At 40.2% G+C, this 18,122-nt stretch overlaps 1 long non-coding RNA gene and 1 pseudogene across 1 annotated transcript in view; one reads left to right on the forward strand and one right to left on the reverse strand.

Annotated features, from left to right (window-relative positions):
- LOC134728543 (uncharacterized) overlaps positions 1-18,122 on the forward strand; it is a 747,936-nt gene that overhangs the window by 52,066 nt on the left and 677,748 nt on the right. The gene's annotated exons all lie outside the window — the stretch shown is intronic.
- Positions 2,238-5,030, reverse strand: LOC100973360 (probable ATP-dependent RNA helicase DDX10; annotated as a pseudogene).

Raw genomic sequence — 18,122 nt, forward strand, 5'->3', positions numbered from 1 at the left:
CTCCAGCCTGGGCGACAGAGCAAGATTCCATCTCCAAAAAAAAAAAATATATATATATATATATATGGGTGATGTGGGCTTGGTATAAGAAAATGTATGCTGTCTTCAATCTTTTTTTGAAATAAATGGTTGGACTTCTTGGGTGTACTTTTTAACACAACCTTTGATAGGAAAAAGTTTAGGAAATATTTAGCTTAAGTGGGATGACATTTATCTGACATATATAATAAATAGGGAAAGATGGGGACCATGGTAAGTGGATAACAGATGCTTCACCTACAGAGAACCTAGGACTCAGCTTTAGCTGTTGACACCACATGAGAGCATGAGTGGGGCATTCCCAACTCTTCCTACTATTTGGAGAGACAACAGGAATTCCCATTTCTATGAGGTGACTGTTTTTTAATTACAAAATTTAAAGAACACTATGAGGGTTGATATTGTATATTTCAAGTGAAACATGTTGGTAGGCCACATCTGACCTTGAGAGTGCAATTTCTCAGCCTCTGTTGAAAAGGATTTGGGCTTCACTTTTGCAAAGCCAAAAGGCCAGAAGTTCAATGGAAATGTTTTTGTTTTTGATTTTGTTTTGGCCAAATCTATAAATAGTGTTTTTATTGTTTTGTGGAATAACAGGATCAACAAGTTATGACATTATTATAGTATTTTGTCCCTGCTACATAGACAAGATGAAGATTTTGGGAAGAACAGTAGTTTACCTGAAAATGTTTGATTCAGTCACAGGAATTAGTTTGGATAGAAGAAAGGACATGAAAGGTTTGGAATCAGGCAGACCTAGGCTTAAACCCACCTCTGACATTCAAATGTAAGTTGGTGTAACAGACAAACTCTGTGACTCACCTTCTGATTTGTAAAATGGGAATAATAAAGCTTACCTTACAAATAAGAGTAAGGCCAGATAATTCATACAACTGGCTGGTCCATAGTAAGCGTTAAAAAATACCAGTTTCTTCTTTTCTACCTCCTGTTTACTTGGTTGTTTATTAATTCCCACCATTTGCCTTAGTTCCAAAGCCAGAACTTTAAGTTTGTTTTGTTTCTGTGTGTAGGTTTTGCAGTGTTTAGAAGTGGGATGGCTATCTCAACAAGTTCCAACGAATTCTTAGTGTTATCAAATGGAAGACTCTCTGGTCTCTTGCCCAGGATTTGTTATGGCATTTCCCCAGTACATTTTGTTGTATTCCTAGTACTGCATTAATCCATCTAGCTGTGCTCACTTGATGTCCAATGGCTGGTCCTGCTGACATACCTTTAGCAACCTTACTGTGCTTGTAAGTATCACCCACAGCAGGCAAGTAGCTCCTCCACCAATTACACGTTTAATTGTTTCACTAGTTGCATATATTTCTCTGTTACATTGTCATTCATATTATTTTTAGTGGAATTTGGGGCAGAAAAGCTACTATCATTTTTTCTCTTTGTCATTATTAGTTTGCATAGCCAGTGCAAAGCAATCTGAAGAAAACACAGGTTGTTTATCAGGAATGCTATGTTCTAGTTGTTCTAGTAGCAGAAGGTCCGCCATTAACTGTATGCCTTTAGGCAATTCTCCTGACTCTTGGGTGCTTGGTTATCTCTTTTGTAAATCCAAGTTAATAGTGTTTGCCCTGCTAGCTCTCTGGGTTGTCATGAGATAATAGATAACAAGGAATTTCACTCTGCAAATGCAATGTGACTGAACAATAAAGGTCATCATTTTAGAATTTTAAGGAATAGGACAGGATTCCTCAAACGTTGCTCTATACTAGAACCACCTGGGGAGCTTTCAAAGCACCCCATGCTCAAACACAGCTTATAGTCATTAAATCAGACTCTGGTGTGGAGCCTAGGTGTTGGTATTTTTTTAATAGGAAATATGTTTATTATTGATCATCTCAATTCAAAAATATTCTTTCTCAGGGCTGGTCCATCATACTCAGTCTCTTTGCAAATATTAAATACATCAAAATCATGAGCAATTTTAACAGTAACATAGAAACTTCTGTACAGTAAGCAAGACAGGAATTTCTAACAATGACACAAGAGCTCCAGAACTTGCCAGTAAAACAAAGGAAGCATTTCCAATGACAAGGCTTAGGAACCCATGGATAAAAATCTAACAGAACACATGCTGGAAAATGGGGTCAGGAAATAGTATCATCTATCCTCGATCTGAGTATGCTCAGTGATGGCACAAAGCAGCCCTGTGAGAGGGACTTGGAAATACAATTGCTTCTATCCAGAAATGTGCCCTTTGGGAATGGGACATATGGTACCTAAGTGCCCCCAAATCAATTGTTTTTCAGCATCTTGTCTACACAATCATAACCAAGGTTTCAAGGAGAAGGCAGGCGCAGGAAGTATTTAGCTTTAACTTCTTAGCAGATGTAACACCAGCTCTTCATCCTCTGCTAAAGACAGGCCAGTATCCAAAGGCTCTAAAGTGTCCCACGTGGCCTTCTTTCTGTTATGACTTGTTGGTCCTACATCTTCCACTTCACTGTTCTTCCTCTTCTTCATTCCCTGCTTCTTCTTGGTATCACATTTTATTTTCCATATCTTCACTATCTGAATCTTCAGAGCTTCTGTACTTATCTGGATCTAGGAGTGTGCTTGGATCAAATCCATCATGATCATCATCACTCCAATCCAGAAAGTCTTCCTCTTCATCTTTGGCCTTTGCTTGTCTCGTGTTGGCTTCTCTTCTGGCTTCCCTTTCTTTCAGTCTTTTCTCCAAATGCTTTGCCTTAATTTTCTTCCTATATTCTTCTTTGTCAAATTTGTCCTCTTTCTGAAGTCTTCCCTTTGCTTTATCTAAGTTGATACCACCCGTGTCATCATCTTCCTCAGCATCCTTGATGGCAGATTTCTGCATTTGTGGCCACTGTTGAACCAACTCCCCTTCATCAGTACATGTTATCTTCTTATTCGCTTTAAAATTTCTCTTCATTACTTTTTTTGCTTCTGCAACTTTGGTCACTTTTTTCTTGATGCTGGATTTAGAAGGTTCTTTCTTCTGTAATGTTTTCTCCTCTTTAAAGTCAAATCCAAACACATTGTGCCACTTCACCTTCAAGAAATCAGCATCTTCTTCCTCCTCATCTCTGTCCAGGAACTGCATAGGAACTTCCTTGATCTTCTTTGCTTCACTGGTGTTAGGAAGAGATGGAGCTTGAGATCCTTTTGCTTTTGCCAGTTTCTCTTCCATTTCTTCTTCATTATCTTCCTCTTCCTCCTGTTCTCCATCACTAGTATCATTAGCCAGTCTGTGCTCTGTCCCTTTGAGTCTTTTTCCACCTTTCTGAAGGATGGACATTTTCTCATTGAAGAAGGCTCTAAATTCTTCCACTTTGTCATTGGTGAGGGAGGGAGCCCTTGGCTCAGTTACTTTATTGGCTTGGCTCATTACCAATTCTTTGGTGGGTTGTTTCTGCATTTTCTGAAGAAATCTTATGCATGGTGCCACAGCAAGCCCAAGAGACAGGGCATATTCAGGTATAGGTAACTTGCTCACATCAAATACTTCTTTATCCTTCATCAGATATACCAATCATATATCGGAGATGAAACACCTTTGAGCTCTTTCTTTTAAATCTTGATCTTCAGCTAAAAAAGATTCCAATTTTTTCTGGATATCTGTAAGTTTTTCTGGATTGATTTTGATTTCCTTTATAGGTACTTTCTTCTGAAGAAGCTGCTGCACTATAGCTTTTTCTGAGGCAAGCAAAATTAATAAAGCTTCACCATCCTCTTTGTACCTGGCAGTTCTACCTGCTCTGTGAATATATGTGTTGGCATCCTCAGGACAATCAAACTGAAGAGCCCAATTCACAGCCGGGAAATCCAGCCCCCTGGCTGCAACATCACTAGCAAAGAGTACTGCAGCTCTCTTACGGACAAACTCATTATAGACTTCCATTCTTCTCATTTGCTGCTATCGACCATGGAGGGCAAGGATAGAAATACCAGGACGTAGCTGGCAAAACACTCGGTACAGATATCAGACCTTTTAGCAACTGGAAAAAAATACAATGCTCTTCTTCTTCAGGTGCCTTCTCAAAAAGGAATACAGCACACTTATTTTTTGCTGCTGCTCACAGACTATGTAGTTCTGTTCCAAAGTGGCAGGGGTGCTATATTTTGCATTTTTCATGAACCCAGACATACTCAGTGTTTTTCAAACTCAAGCGTGCAAGGTCCTTTACAGATATAGTTTGTGTTGCTGAGAAAAGTAAAGTCTGACGTTTCTTGGGGAGATTTTCAATAATAGCATTCATGGTATCAGCAAGGCCCACATCCAAGATTCTATATGCTTCATCAAGAACTAACATTAGGAGAGCAGTAGCATGAAAAGACACCGTTTCATCCATGTGTTGAAGAAGCCGACCTGGTGCGCACACGAGTATATTTATGTTGTTGATCCTCTCAGCTTCGTGTTTCAGATACTTTCCACCAATGATGAGACCAGCTGAGAAGTCATGATTCTTTCCTACCTTTTGGAGAACCTCAAAGGTCTGATAGGTCAGTTCTCTCATAGGTGATATTATGAGAACCCCCAGCCCATCTGTTGAGGTCTATTGCAGACGATATAAGGCTTCTAGCACTGGAACAAGGAAAGCTAAAGTCTTGCCAGATCCAGTTTTGGCCACTCCAGGTACATCTCTACCTTGCAAAGCCAATCCAATGGTCTGCTTCTGTATCTCAGTTACCAAACGGTACTGAGCTTCTTGCAAACCTTTCAGTGTTTTTTTGGACAAGGAAAAATCTGAAAATCTTGTAATTTCATTTACATTTATCTTCTCATAGTTCTGCATGAGGCGGCTGTTACCCTTGCGCTCGACCTGCCATTCGGGTTTCTTCAGTTGCTTCCTCAACTGATTCTTTTTGTTCTGCCCGTGGCTGTGTTTTTTCTTCCAGCGATTGAAGCTCCGTACCGGGTCGGGTCGGGCTCCCGAACCCGGAGAGTCCGCAGTTTTGCCCATTGCGGCGGCAGCGACAGCTGGGATCACCCCCAGACACGAGACACCTAAGGCCAGGCTCATGGAACCAGCATGCGGAAAACGCACAGAGGCGCATGCGTGAGTGTTGGTATTTTTAAACTACTCAGGTGATGCTACTGCACAGCCAAGTTTGTGACCAGTGCTCCAGCACTTTGCTGTCAGAGTATGGTCCGTGGGGCCGACAGTTATCAGGATCACCTGAGAGTTCATTAGGAATGCAGGTTGTCAAGTCCATTCTAAATCTTTGTATTTTAACAAGATCTTCAGGTGATTCATTTACATCTTAAAATTTTAGAAGCACCGCTTTAGAAGTTATTTCATCTGTTTTATTTTGAAGTTGAAGAAAAATCCACAGAAGTTACGGAGTTTGCTGATGGTCACAATTCTAGCTAATGAAGCCAGGACTAGAATTAAAAACTCTTGAATTCCAAACCTGTGCTTCTCTCCGACGCTGTGGATGTGGGCCTGTGTAATCCTTCACATAGAAGAAAAAGGTGTGGATAAATTGTCAATAGTGTGTACACTTTGAGTGTACTCTGTCTTTTTGAGATGTAGCTAATGGATTTGCTGTAATTATCGTCTCTCTCCAGACCTATCACCTTTGAGAACAATGTTCATGAGATGGAGAAACTGACTGAAAGCTGCACCTAGATAGATTGCTTTGAATATTTCGGGAGAGAGTGGAACAGTTTGCAATTTAATTGTGCTAGTTATTGAGTGTGTGTGTGTGTGTGTGTGTGTGTGTGTGTGTGTCCGGGTCTCACTCTGTTGCCCAGGCTGGAGTGCAGTGGCACGATCTCGGCTCACTGCAACCTCTGCCTCCCAGGTTCAAGCGACTCTCCTGCCTCAACCTCCCGACTAACTGGGATTACAGGTGTGAGCCACTGTGCCTGGCCTGTTATTGACTTTTCTTACTAAAATTCTCTACTTCTGAAGCATAAATGCTAATAAAAAATATTTATAAAATAAGACTTTTCTGCTCTTCATCAGCTGAGGGACTAGTCTCAAGACTAAAAGACCATGGTACGAGACAAGAATACTAGTCTAAAAAGATGATGGCATGGGAAAAGAATATAATTTTCTCTTTCAGTTATCTACTTGAAGCTTTTGGGAAAGGGGAAAACCTGGGAATTTAGGGATGTGGGTAGTTTTGTAAGAAACCAGCCAAACGTTCTAAAGACAGAGTTTATGCTGGGCTCTGTGCTCAAACTGATCTAGCCAGAGCATGAAAGAAGCTGGAGAGAAAATGCAGGCTAGGTTGGTGTTGATCTGTCCAATCAAACACCACATGGGTTTAGCAGATGTATGCCATGCACATCGATATGTGCTATTTTAAATTTCCTGGGGCAATACTTGTTAGAGAAGAGCAGTATGTTGGACTCATCAGGCTTCTTAGTAATATGTACCTAGCTCTCTCCTCCTCTCTGCACCTGCTGTGCTACTGATTATACTGTAAGTAATGGCAGCTTTGCCTTGGGAGGTTATGGATATGCTGCAGATGGGGCATCTCTCCCGTGAAGGTGTATAAATTTCAAATTGCTAGTTGCAGCTCCTTGCAAGGGAGCCATGGGGAGCAGGAGGGAGAGAACACCAGTAGGAGTGACACCCAAAGCCATAATAATTTCTGATGATTAACCTCCAGTTTTTCACATCCTCTGTTATGTGTGATTCCAGGATCATAGACAAAATGATTGCTTTGCTGTATGGAAAATCTGGCACTGTATAACTCTCTAATTTTCCACACATGGTATCATAATACCTCTAGTAGCACTATTTGTAGCTAAAGCTTCCCTCTCCTCCTCCTTCTTCCTGTTTTTTCCTCTATTTGATGTATTTTCCTTTCTTTCATTAATTGCAAGGGGCTTTAGCCCAGGGTGAGGATAGTGAGTAGTGCCATAGGAGTGGTGGCTTCAGAGCCTCCTGTCTGCATGGTAAAAAATATATGTGTGTTTATCTGTTTAGGAGAAGATTCCTAAAGACCCAGAGTGATGTTATTACAGCTAGATTGCATTTAGAAACTCTAATGAAATGCATGTAAGGACAGAGGCAGGTAATAGAAATGAGTGACTGGATCAAGAGAACTGTGGTGGACTGGGTGGCTCCTAGCCTGTCTCAGAGGGGGATGTACCAGCCAGCTCCATCCATTGTTGCTATAGAGAATGACAACCAGTGCTATGAAATCTCATTTTTAAACAGAAGCTAAAAATTCAAGTTTTACATGAAATTTTCTGCTCTCTAAATGTTCATAATTAATTGAGGTTTCTTTTTAACTCCATCAACTATGTAGGCCAAAAACCATGTCTGAAGGACTAGATTGGGCCTGTGGAGCAGGAGTTTGTAAACTTGATTTAGTCTGATGTCCTCATTTCATGGAAGAAAAGGAGTTTGTCCAAGCTCACTCATGACCTTAGTGAGGTGCAGAGTTGGGAAAAGAATGCGGGTCAGAATGCTCCTCATTCCTTTCACCTCTGAAGATACCTACAATAGGACTTATGTGCCAGGCAGTGAGCCAGGTTAGGGTTAGGTTACAGATATGGCTCCAGCCCTCAATGAGCTCACAGTCTGGCAGGGGTGACAGACAAGCAAACAACTAACTATAATTCTTTGAGGTATGTGCAACAAAGAAGTAGCTATAAATGCAGAGGCAACATCAGGAGGAACAAGTTCATTTCATCTGAGGAGAGGGTGACATGGCGTGGAGAATCAGGGATGGGCTAACAGAAAAGGTGATGCCTCGGTTGGGTGTTAACACTTAAATCTTTTGATAATAGTCACAGTGTTTTGTTTGCTTGCTTCTTTTATGTTTGTTAAGCAGCTGGTTTGTTACTGTGATTCTGATGAATTTAGGGGGCAGAAATTGATAATAAATTGTCTCATATTGGCTTGATTTAAAGTTCACACATACCAACTTACTTGGACCTCATAATGTTTGGTGAGGGTAAGGAATAGGGCAGGTATTAACTCAGTTTCGTAGATGAGGAAATTGTGACTCAGGAAACCTAAATGCAAGGCCCAGTGTCACCTCATTATATATGCATCAGTAGAACTGGGTGGAAGGGAAATTTCTCATTTGCAGTTGGTGCTATTTATATTCTGGGTCCTGACTTAGTGTGGCACCACAAATCATCCATCCTGTGCTGTAAACCAATTCCAAGTTCTGGAATCCTCAGGAGATTTTGCCTCAACTTTCCTGGGAAATTGGATTGGAAGAACTACCCTTATGTTCATTGGAAATAAGGTGAAGACAAAGGTTTGGCAAGATGCTGATTCAGAGTGCAGCAACACTCAGGCTTTCAGGCCCTGCCCCATTCCACAAGTTGTAGGCCTGCAGGGCTGCGTTCAGTGGGACACTGGTGAGGGTAGAAGGTTGGGGGATAGGAGGTCTAATTTTCACGGAGTCCCAGTGTAGGCTAGCAGGAACCTTGGGAATGCTATGGGCGTGGGGTTAAGTACATACAAACAATTTCACACTTATAGTGGGTTATTTTAGAAATTCATTGACCGGCTGGGCACAGTGGCTCACGCCTGTAATCCCAGCACTTTGGGAGGCCGAGGCAGGTGGATCACAAAGTCAGGAGATCGAGACCATCCTGGCTAACATGGTGAAACCCCGTCTCGACTAAAAATACAAAAAAATTAGCTGGGCGTGGTAGCGGGCGCCTGTAGTCCCAGCTACTTGGGAGGCTGAGGCAGGAGAATGGCGTGAACCTGGGAGGCGGAGCTTGCAGTGAGCTGAGATGGCGCCACTGCACTCCAGCCTGGGCGACAGAGTGAGACTACGTCTCAAAAAAAATAAATAAAAAAAAAAAAAAAAAAAAAAAGAAATTCATTGACCATGTGACCCAACTTTTTAGGAGAAAATTTAGACAGTAAGAAAGGGGGCACTTTAACTGAGTGCTCATTGTGTCTTTGCAACTGCACTAGGTATTTTTATGTCATCCAAGTTAACACTCCAGAAAGCCTGAAAGATGAACATCATCAGCTCCATTTTCCAGAAGAAAAGCTGGGACTCAAAGAAGAAGTTATGTGACTTGCCAAAGGTTAGATGGATATTAAATGATGGAGCTTGTATAGAATTTAGGTCTGGTAGTCTGATTGAATCCAAAGAATGTGTCATAAGAAACCTAAGAAATGGGACGTAATTTTCTGTGTAATGAAGGTGATTTATTTCATATAATAATTTTACTTGGGGTACCTATGCACACGTGTGCATTTATGTGTTTGTATGTGTATGCTTATGGTGATGGTGAGATGTCAACAGAAAACAGCATAGGAAAGGCGGAGGAAAGAACCAAACGGGTGAATTTACTTCTAGTCTAATTTACCATGTTGGCTATTCACTTTCAGTTACTCTGCATTAACGGAGGTAAAGAGTCTGGTGGAAAATCTCAAAACTGGATTAATGAAATTATTTGTATTTGGCATTGGGTGTGATTGTGTGTAATGGTTTAGAAAATTATAAAACAAATAATGAGACCATTTAGTCAATGTTCAACTTAGGAGGAAGAGAAAAGCTGTGCTTTTCATCAACTCTGCTGAATAACATCTCTCTCCTTCCTTCTTTCACATAACAGTGTCTCTTAGGCAGGCACAATTTATCCTTACAAAGGGAACTGGTTTATCTCTCTCAATTTGCTTGTTTACTTTTTCAGATTTCCTGGAGGAGTTAAGGTAATTAAACAGCTTGGTGTAACTGCGATAATTTTCAGCTTTCTTTCCCAATTTCTGTTAAACTATAGCCTATAGTTGGGTGTAAGGAAGACTACCAATTAATTTATCTAACATAGTTTAATTGAACACCTACCATATGCAAGGCACTGTGCTAACTTCTGGGGAATACAAATATAAAAGTGATAAAGGCAGATATGCAACGAACTGTATTGTAGTTAGATTGTAACAAAAACAGGCCCAGATCATACCAGATAGAGATGCTGGGAAAGATAATTTGATATCCTTAAAAAAATATTTAAAAAATATTTATTCTGCATTTATTTAGCAGGGGAGAGATTATTACCAGCCTGAATTTTTAATATTCTATTCAAGTGTACCCTCAGCTTTGATGAGGAAGATCAATTTTTTTTTTTTTTTTTTTTTTTTTGAGGCAGGGTCTTGCTCTGTCACCCAGGCTGGAGTGCAGTGGCACGATCTTGGCTCACTGCAACCTCTGCCTCCCAGGTTCAAGTGATTCTCCTGCCTCAACCTCCTGAGTAACTGGGATTACAGATGTGTGCCACCACACCCAGCTGATTTTTCATATTTTTAAGGTCAATTTATATGTATATATTTTCAGCTATTTATGGAACTGCTTGTGGGTACCATGGTACCATTTTATTTCAGTGAAAGCCCCCTCTTATAGATTGTTACTCTGGGCTACCACCCAACTGGCCCAGCCCTTAATTTTGCTCTCTACAGAAGAATGGAGCTCATGGAGACAGAGGAGGGAAACAGAGGAGGGAAAGACTAATTCTGACTGTGACTGAGCCAGGCCTCAAAGAATGATTAAAGTTTCTAAAAGCTGAGAAACTGAGGCCCAGGACAAGATAGGTCTGTCAGGAAGAGAGGGCAGTAGAGGCAAATGCAGGGCCAACTAAGCTAAGGTACAAGGGCCACAAACTGAAAGTGACATATAAGAAGTTGCTAGCTGACTGCAGAGGACAGATCTGATGAAGTATTACTGGCAGATTCAAAGGTCTTACTTCTACCATGGTACAGTTCTCATGAAGTGATAAAAGCTGAAATTGGGATGAAGCAGGGGAGAGCCAGGCTGGAGTGCTTCTCTTACTGGAGGCTATAGTCACTCCCTTTAAGTTATGCCTGTCCTTAAGTATAAGCATTCTGTGCCAGCTTCTACACTACCCTCACTGTCCTGTGCCTTGCTTTGCTTCAACAGCCTTTCTTGAAAGGATGTGTCATTTGGTGGCTCCTTTGCCACTTTTTTTCCAGATTGCTGACTTAGGATTTTTTTGTTTATTTGTTTTAAAGACGGGGTCTTGCTCTGTTGCCCAGGCTGGAGTGCAGTGGTGCAATCATAGCACATAGATCATAGTTCATCAGATCCTCCTGCCTCAGCCTCCTGAGTAGCTGGGACTACAGGCATGCACCTCCATACCTGGCTAATTTTTTAGTTATTTGTAGAGACAAAAAACTCACTATGTTGCCCAGGCTGGTCTCAAACTCCTGGCCTGAAGTGATTTATCCCACCTCTGCCTCTCAAAGTGTTGAGATTACAGACATGAGCCACTGTGCCTGGCAGAGGGCTGACTTAGGAAGTGGCATGTCTTGAGATCATCCAAGGACTTTAGGTAGTCTGAGTTTGCTATTTTTATGAACATAAACAGGAATGACATTAACAGGACTGATCTGGGAAGTTAATCATGGCAAGGAAGGTGCCAGGCCTGAATGCCTGGAGGAAGTGAGTAGGTGTAGGTGTCAACTGGTTCTGCTTGAAGCAAAGGCTTTCCATCCGAGAGACCCTCTAGGAACACCTGGGAGGCTCAGCTTCTAGGCTCAAAGAATGCCTGGAGCTTTGAGAATGTGGTCTTGTGGAGAGGATCTGTCAGATCAGTATTCAAGATGGTATATGCCACTTACATAATTGTAATTGCATTATAGATTCTTGGCCTTCATATTTAGAAACAAATTCATACTTGTAATAGTTCTTGTTAAGCATTAGTGGAACAACATTTTAGCATTCTTCTTCTACCACAGGCACAACACAAATACAATAGCTGAGGATATTTAGAAAGGTGGGCATTTAGAAAGTGGGATTACATGTAGACTTCCACTCCAAGTGTGTTGGAGTTGAGAATATTTATTCATTCATCTAATTTTTCTATCATCTTTGATATTTTAAGGACATATTCCTAGCTTAATATTTTTAAAAGGGTATTTGGCAGAACAATAAATGGTATTTTAAAAAATAAAAAATTCTGCAGCTAAATAAGTTTGGAGAATGTTGGCTTAAGAAACTTAAACAATTTTTTTTAAGTCCAGGACTTTTCAGAGCTTTAAATATGGTAATGTGCTTTTAGCAATTATAAGAAGAGTATACCGTATTCATGGTCACCTATTTTATGGTAAACTGAGATCCACTAGACATAATATGGGAAGCATTGTTCTAGATCATAATTTACATGTAATCTCTTGGGAGAGTCACTTTACATCTTTTTTTTTATATACAATGTTTTTCAACTTTTATTCTAGATTCAGGGACTACATGTGCGGGTTTGTTACATGGGTATATTGCATGATGCTGGTTTGGGATACAGATGATGAAGTCATCCAGGTAGTTAGCATAGTACCCAATAGTTAATCTTTCAACACTTACCCCCTCTGCCTCCCTCCCCTTCTCCAGTAGTCCCCAGTATCTATTGTTCCCATCTTTATGTCCATGAGTACCCAGTGTTTAGCTCTCACTTATTTTTATTTTTATTTATTTATTTATTTTGAGATGGGGTCTTGCTCTGTTGCCCGGGCTGGAGTGCAGTGGTGCGATCTCGGCTCACTGCAAGCTCCACCTCCCAGGTTCAGGCCATTCTCCTGCCTCAGCCTCCTGAATAGCTGGGACTATAGGCTCCCGCCACCACGCCTGGCTAATTTTTGTATTTTTGGTAGAGACAGGGTTTCACCTTGTTAGCTCTCACTTATAAGTGAGAACATGCAGTATTTGGTTTTCTGTTTCTGCATTAATTTACATAGGATAATGGCCTCCAGCTGCATCCATGTTGCTGCAAAGGACATGATTTCATTCTTTTTTATGGTTGTGTAGTATTACATGGTATATATGTACCCCATTTCCATCATCCAGTCCACTGTTGATGGATGCCTACATTGATTCCATGTGTTTGCTATTGTGAATAGTGCTGTTAGGAACATACAAGTGCAGGTGTCTTTTTGGTAGAATGATTTCTTTTCTTTTGGAATGAGATTTCTGGGTTGAATGGTAGTTCTGTTTTAAGTTCTTTGAGAAATCTCCAAACTTCTTTCCACAGTGGCTGAACTAATTTACATTCCCACCAACAGTTTATAAGTGTTCCCTTTGATCTGCTGCCTCACCAACGTCTATTATTTTTTGACTTTCTAACAATAACCATTCTGACTGGTATGAGATGGTATCTCATTGTGGTTTTGATTTGCATTTCTCTGATGATTAATGATGTTGAGTATTTTTTCATATTTTTGTTTTGGCTGCTTGTATGTCTTCTTTTGGGAAGTGTCTGTGTCTTTTGCCCACTTTTTAGTGGGATTATTTGTTTTTTTGGTTGTTGATTTGTTTAAGTTCCTTATAGATTCTGGATATTAGACCCTCATTGAATGCATAGTTTGCAAATATTTTCTCCTATTCTGTAGATAGTCTGTTTACTCTGTTGATAGTTTTCTTTTGCTGTGCAGCAGCTCTTTAGCTTAATTAGGTCCTACTTGTCATTTTTTGGTTTCGATACGATTGCTTTTGAGGACTTAGTCATAAATTCTTTCTCAAGAGCAATGTCCAGAATAATGTTTCCTAGGTGTTCTTCTAGGATTCTTACAGTTTGAGGTCTTAAATTTAAATTTTTAATCCATCTTGAGTCAGTTTTTTAATATGGTGAAAGGTAAGGGTCCAGTTTTATTCCTCTGCATATGGCTAGCCAACTATCCTCACACCATTTGTTGAATAGGGGGCCATTTCCTCATTGCTTGTTACTGTTGACTTTGTCAAAGATCAGATGGCTGTAGGAGTGCAGCTTTATTCCTGGGTTCTCTAGCCTGTTCCATTGGTCTCTGTGTCTATGATGAGAGTGGGCATCCCCATCTTGTTCCAGTTCTTAAGGGAAATGTTTCCAGCTTTTTTCCATGCAGTATGATGTTGCCTGTGAATTTGTCATAGATAGCTCTTTGTCTTTTAAGGTATGTTCTTTTGATGCCACATTTTTTGAGGGTTTTTATCATAAAGAGATGTTAGATTTTATGAAAAGCATTTTCTGCATTTATTGAGATCATCATATGGTTTTTGTTTCTAATTGTGTTTATGTTGTGAATCAAGTTTATTGATTTGCATATGTTGAATCATTCTTACATCGCAAGAATAAAACCTACTTGATCATGATGAATTAATTTTTTGATTTGCTGCTGGATTTGGTTTGCTAGTATTTTGGTGAGGATTTTTGCATTTATGTCCATCAGGGATACTGGCCTATAGTTTTCTTTTTTCATTGTCTTTGCCAGATTTTGCATCAGGATGATGCTGGCTTCCTATGATGAGTTAGGGAGGAGTCCCTCTTCCTTGATGTTTTTGTATAGTTTTACTAACATTGGTACCAGCTCTTCTTTGTATGTCTGGTAGAATTCGGCTCTGAATCCATCTTGTCCAAGGTTTTTTGGTTGGTTGGTTTTTTATTACTGATTCAATTTAGGAACTTAATATTGGTCTGTTCAGGGTTTCAATTTCTTCCTGATTCAATCTGGGGAGATTGTGTGTTTCTAGGAATGTATGCATTTCTTCTACATTTTCCAGTTTGTATGCATAGAAGTGTTCATAATAGTCTCTGGGGATCTGTATTTCTGTGGGATTGGTTGTGATGTCACCTTTATTGTTTCTGACTGTGCTTATTTAGTTCTCTTTTTTTCTTTGTTAATCTAGCTAGCAGGCTGTTGCTATTGCTTATCCTTTCACAGAACTAATGTTTAGTTTTGTTCATCCTTTTTATGGATATTAGGGTCTCAAAATTATGCAGTTCTGCTCTGATTTTAGTTCTTTCTTTTCTTCTGTTAGCTTTGGAGTTAGTTTGTTCTTGTTTTTCTAGTTCTTCTAAGTGTGATGTTAGATAGTTAATTTGAGATCATTCTTTCTTGATGTAGGCATTTAGCACTATTAACTCCTCTTAATGAGAGGCGAAGCCAGCTGGACTTCCTGGGTCGAGTGGGGACTTGGAGAACTTTTCTGTCTGGCTAAAGCATTGTAAGTGCACCAGTCAGTGCTCTGTGTCTAGCTAAAGGATTGTAAATGCACCAGTCAGCACTCCATGTCTAGCTAAAGGATTGTAAATGCACCAATCAGCACTCTGTAAAAACGCACCAAGCAGCGCTCTGTGTCTAGCCAAAGGATTGTGAACGCACCAATCAGCACTCTGTAAAATGGACCAATCAGCAGGACATGGACAGGGACAAATAAGGGAATAAAAGCTGGCCACCCCAGCCAGCAGCGGCAACCCGCTCAGGTCCCCTCCCATGCTGTGGAAGCTTTGTTCTTTTCGTCTTCACGATAAATCTTGCTGCTGCTCACTCTTTGGGTCCATGCCACCTTTAAGAGCTGTAATACTCACTGCAAAGGTCCGTGGTTTCATTCTTGAAGTCAGTGAGACCAAGGACCCACTGGAAGGAACCAACTCTGGACACATTAACATGGTTTTGCTGTATCCCAGAGATTTGGTATGTTGTGTCTGTTTCCATTTTTATTTAAAAGAACTTTTTGATTTCTGCCTTAATTTTGTTGTTTACCCAAACGTCATTCAGAAACAGGTTGTTTTATTTCCATATGATTGTGTAGTTTTGAGATCTTCTTGATATTGATTTCTATTTTTATTCCACTGTGGTCCAAGAGTATGCTTGGTATGATTTCAGTTTTTTTGAATTTATTGATACTTGCTTTATGGCTGAGCATCTGGTCAATCTTAGAGTATGTTACATGTACAGATGAGAAGAATGTATATTCTGTGGTTGTTTGTTGGAGTATTCTGTAGATATCTGTTGGGTCCAATTGGTCAAGTTTTGAATTTAAGTCCGGAAGTCTTTGTTAATTTTCTGCCTTGATGATCTGCCTGATGTTATCAATGAGATGTTGAAGTCCTCCACTGTTGTTGTGTGGTTATTTCTTTTTATAGGTCTAGAAGTACTTGTTTTATGAATCTGGTGCTTCAATGATGGGGGCATGTATATTTAAAATAGTTAAGTCTTCTCATTTAATTGAACCCTTTATTGTTATGTAATGTCTTTCTTTGACCTTTTTTTACTGTTGCTGGTTTAAAGTCTGTTTTATGTAATATAAGAATAGCAACCCCTGCTTCTTTTTGTGTTCCATTTGTGTGATAGCTCTTTCTCCATTCCTTTACTTTGAGCCTATAGTTTTGTTACATGTGAGATGGTTCTCTTGAAGTTAGCAGATGGTTGGGTATTATTTTGTTATCCACCTTGCCACTCTGCGCTTTTTGTTTTTGTTTTTGTTTTTTGATGTTGTCTCACTCTGTCACCCAGGCTGGAGTGCAGTGGTGCGATCTCGGCTCACTGCAACTTCTGCCCTCTGAGTTCAAGTGATTCTCCTGCCTCAGCCTCCCAAGTAGCTGGGATTACAGGTGCCTGCCACTGTGCCCAGCTAATTTTTTGTATTTTTAGTAGAGAAGGGGTTTCACCATCTTGACCAGACTGGTCTTGAACTCCTGACCTCATGATCCACCTGCCTTGGCCTCCCAAAGTGCTGGGATGATAGGCATGAGCCACTGCACCCAGCCCACTCTGTGCTTTTTAAATGGAGTGTTTAGAGTGTTTACATTCAAGGTTAATATTGATATATGAGGTTTTGATCCTGTTGTGATGTTGTTAGCTGGTTGCTTTATAGTCTTGTGTAGTTGCTTTTACAGACTTTGGGCTATGTACTTATGTGTGCTTTTGTGGTAACAGGTATAGTTCTGTTTTTATGTTTAGAATTCCCTCAAAGAATTTCTTGTATGACTGGTCTAGTGGTAATGGATTCTTTCAGTGGTAATAGATTCTTTCACTGTTTGCTTGTTTGGAAAGGATTTGATTTCTCCTTTGCTTATGAAGCTTAATTTGGCAGGATATGAAATTCTTGGTTGGAATTTCTTTTCTTTAAGGATGCTAAAAATAGGCCCCGATCTCAACCTGTTTGTGAGGTTTCTGCTGAGAAGTCTGCGGTTAGCCTGAGGGAGTTCTCTTTGTAATTGATCTGACCCTTTCCTCTAGCTACTAAGATTTTTTTCTTTTGTGTCAACTTTGGAATGTTGATGACTATATGTCTTGGGGATGGTCATTTTGTACAGTAATTAACCTCACAGGGGTTCTCTGAATTTCTTGAATTTGCATGCTTACCTCTCTAGCAAGATTCAGGAAAGTTTTATGGACTACATCCTCAAATATGTTTTCCAGGTTGCTGATTCTGTCTCCTCTCTCAGGAATACCAATGAGTTGTAGGTTTAGTTTCTTTACATAATCTCATATTTCTCAGAGGTTTTGTTCATTAAAAAAATTCTTTTTTCTTTATTTTGGCTGACCAGGTTGATCTGAAGCATCAGTCTTTGAGCTCTGTAATTTTTTCCTCAGCTTGGTCTAGTCGGTTGTTAAGGCTTACAACTGTATTTTGAAATTTCTGTGGTGAATTTTTAATTCCAGAAATTCAGTTTGTTTCTTCCTTAAAATGGCCATGTTGTGTTTTAACCCTTGAATCATTTTACTTACTTTTTTGGATTGGGTTTTAACTTTCTCTTGAATCTTATTGAGCTTCCTTGTCATCCAGATTCTAAAAGTCAATGTCTGCCATTTCAGACATTTCAGTCTGGTTAGGATCCAGTGCTGGGGAGCTAATGTAATCTTTGGAGGTAAGGAAACATTTTGACTTTTTGAGTTGCTAGGGTCCTTGTACTGGTTTCTTCTCATCTTAGGGGGCTGGCATTTCTTTATCTTTTTGAAGTTGCTGTCATTTGGAAGGGGCTTTTTGTTTTTCTATCATTTTTTCCCTTGAGGATTTGACTGTGGTGTATATTGTGTATAGTTGACTGGCTTCATTTCTGGGTGCTTTCAGAGGGTTAAGGCTCTGTACAGGTTCCTTAGTTGTGGCTAGTTTCCTGCACTGGGTTTCACAGTCGATGCATGCTGTAGGAATTTATTTTTGTTGGTGGTGTAATTCAGGCTGTGATCCAGTAGATGTCCCTTAAGAGTCAGAGCTGGCAGATAGGCTTTTAACCCTGTGTCCTTTGTATTTCAGTGCATTCACAGCAATGCTCTGGTGAGTGGGAAATGGGGAGAGCAGGGATTACCCCTTTACCAAGTTTGTTCCCAGGCCTTGGAGAAGCTGCCTCCAATCACTGGTTCTATGCCTGCATTTCCTGAACCCAAAGGGGCCCCTCGTTGACT

Source organism: Pan paniscus, chromosome 11, assembly GCF_029289425.2.
Source record: "Pan paniscus chromosome 11, NHGRI_mPanPan1-v2.0_pri, whole genome shotgun sequence".
NCBI lineage: Eukaryota > Metazoa > Chordata > Mammalia > Primates > Hominidae > Pan > Pan paniscus.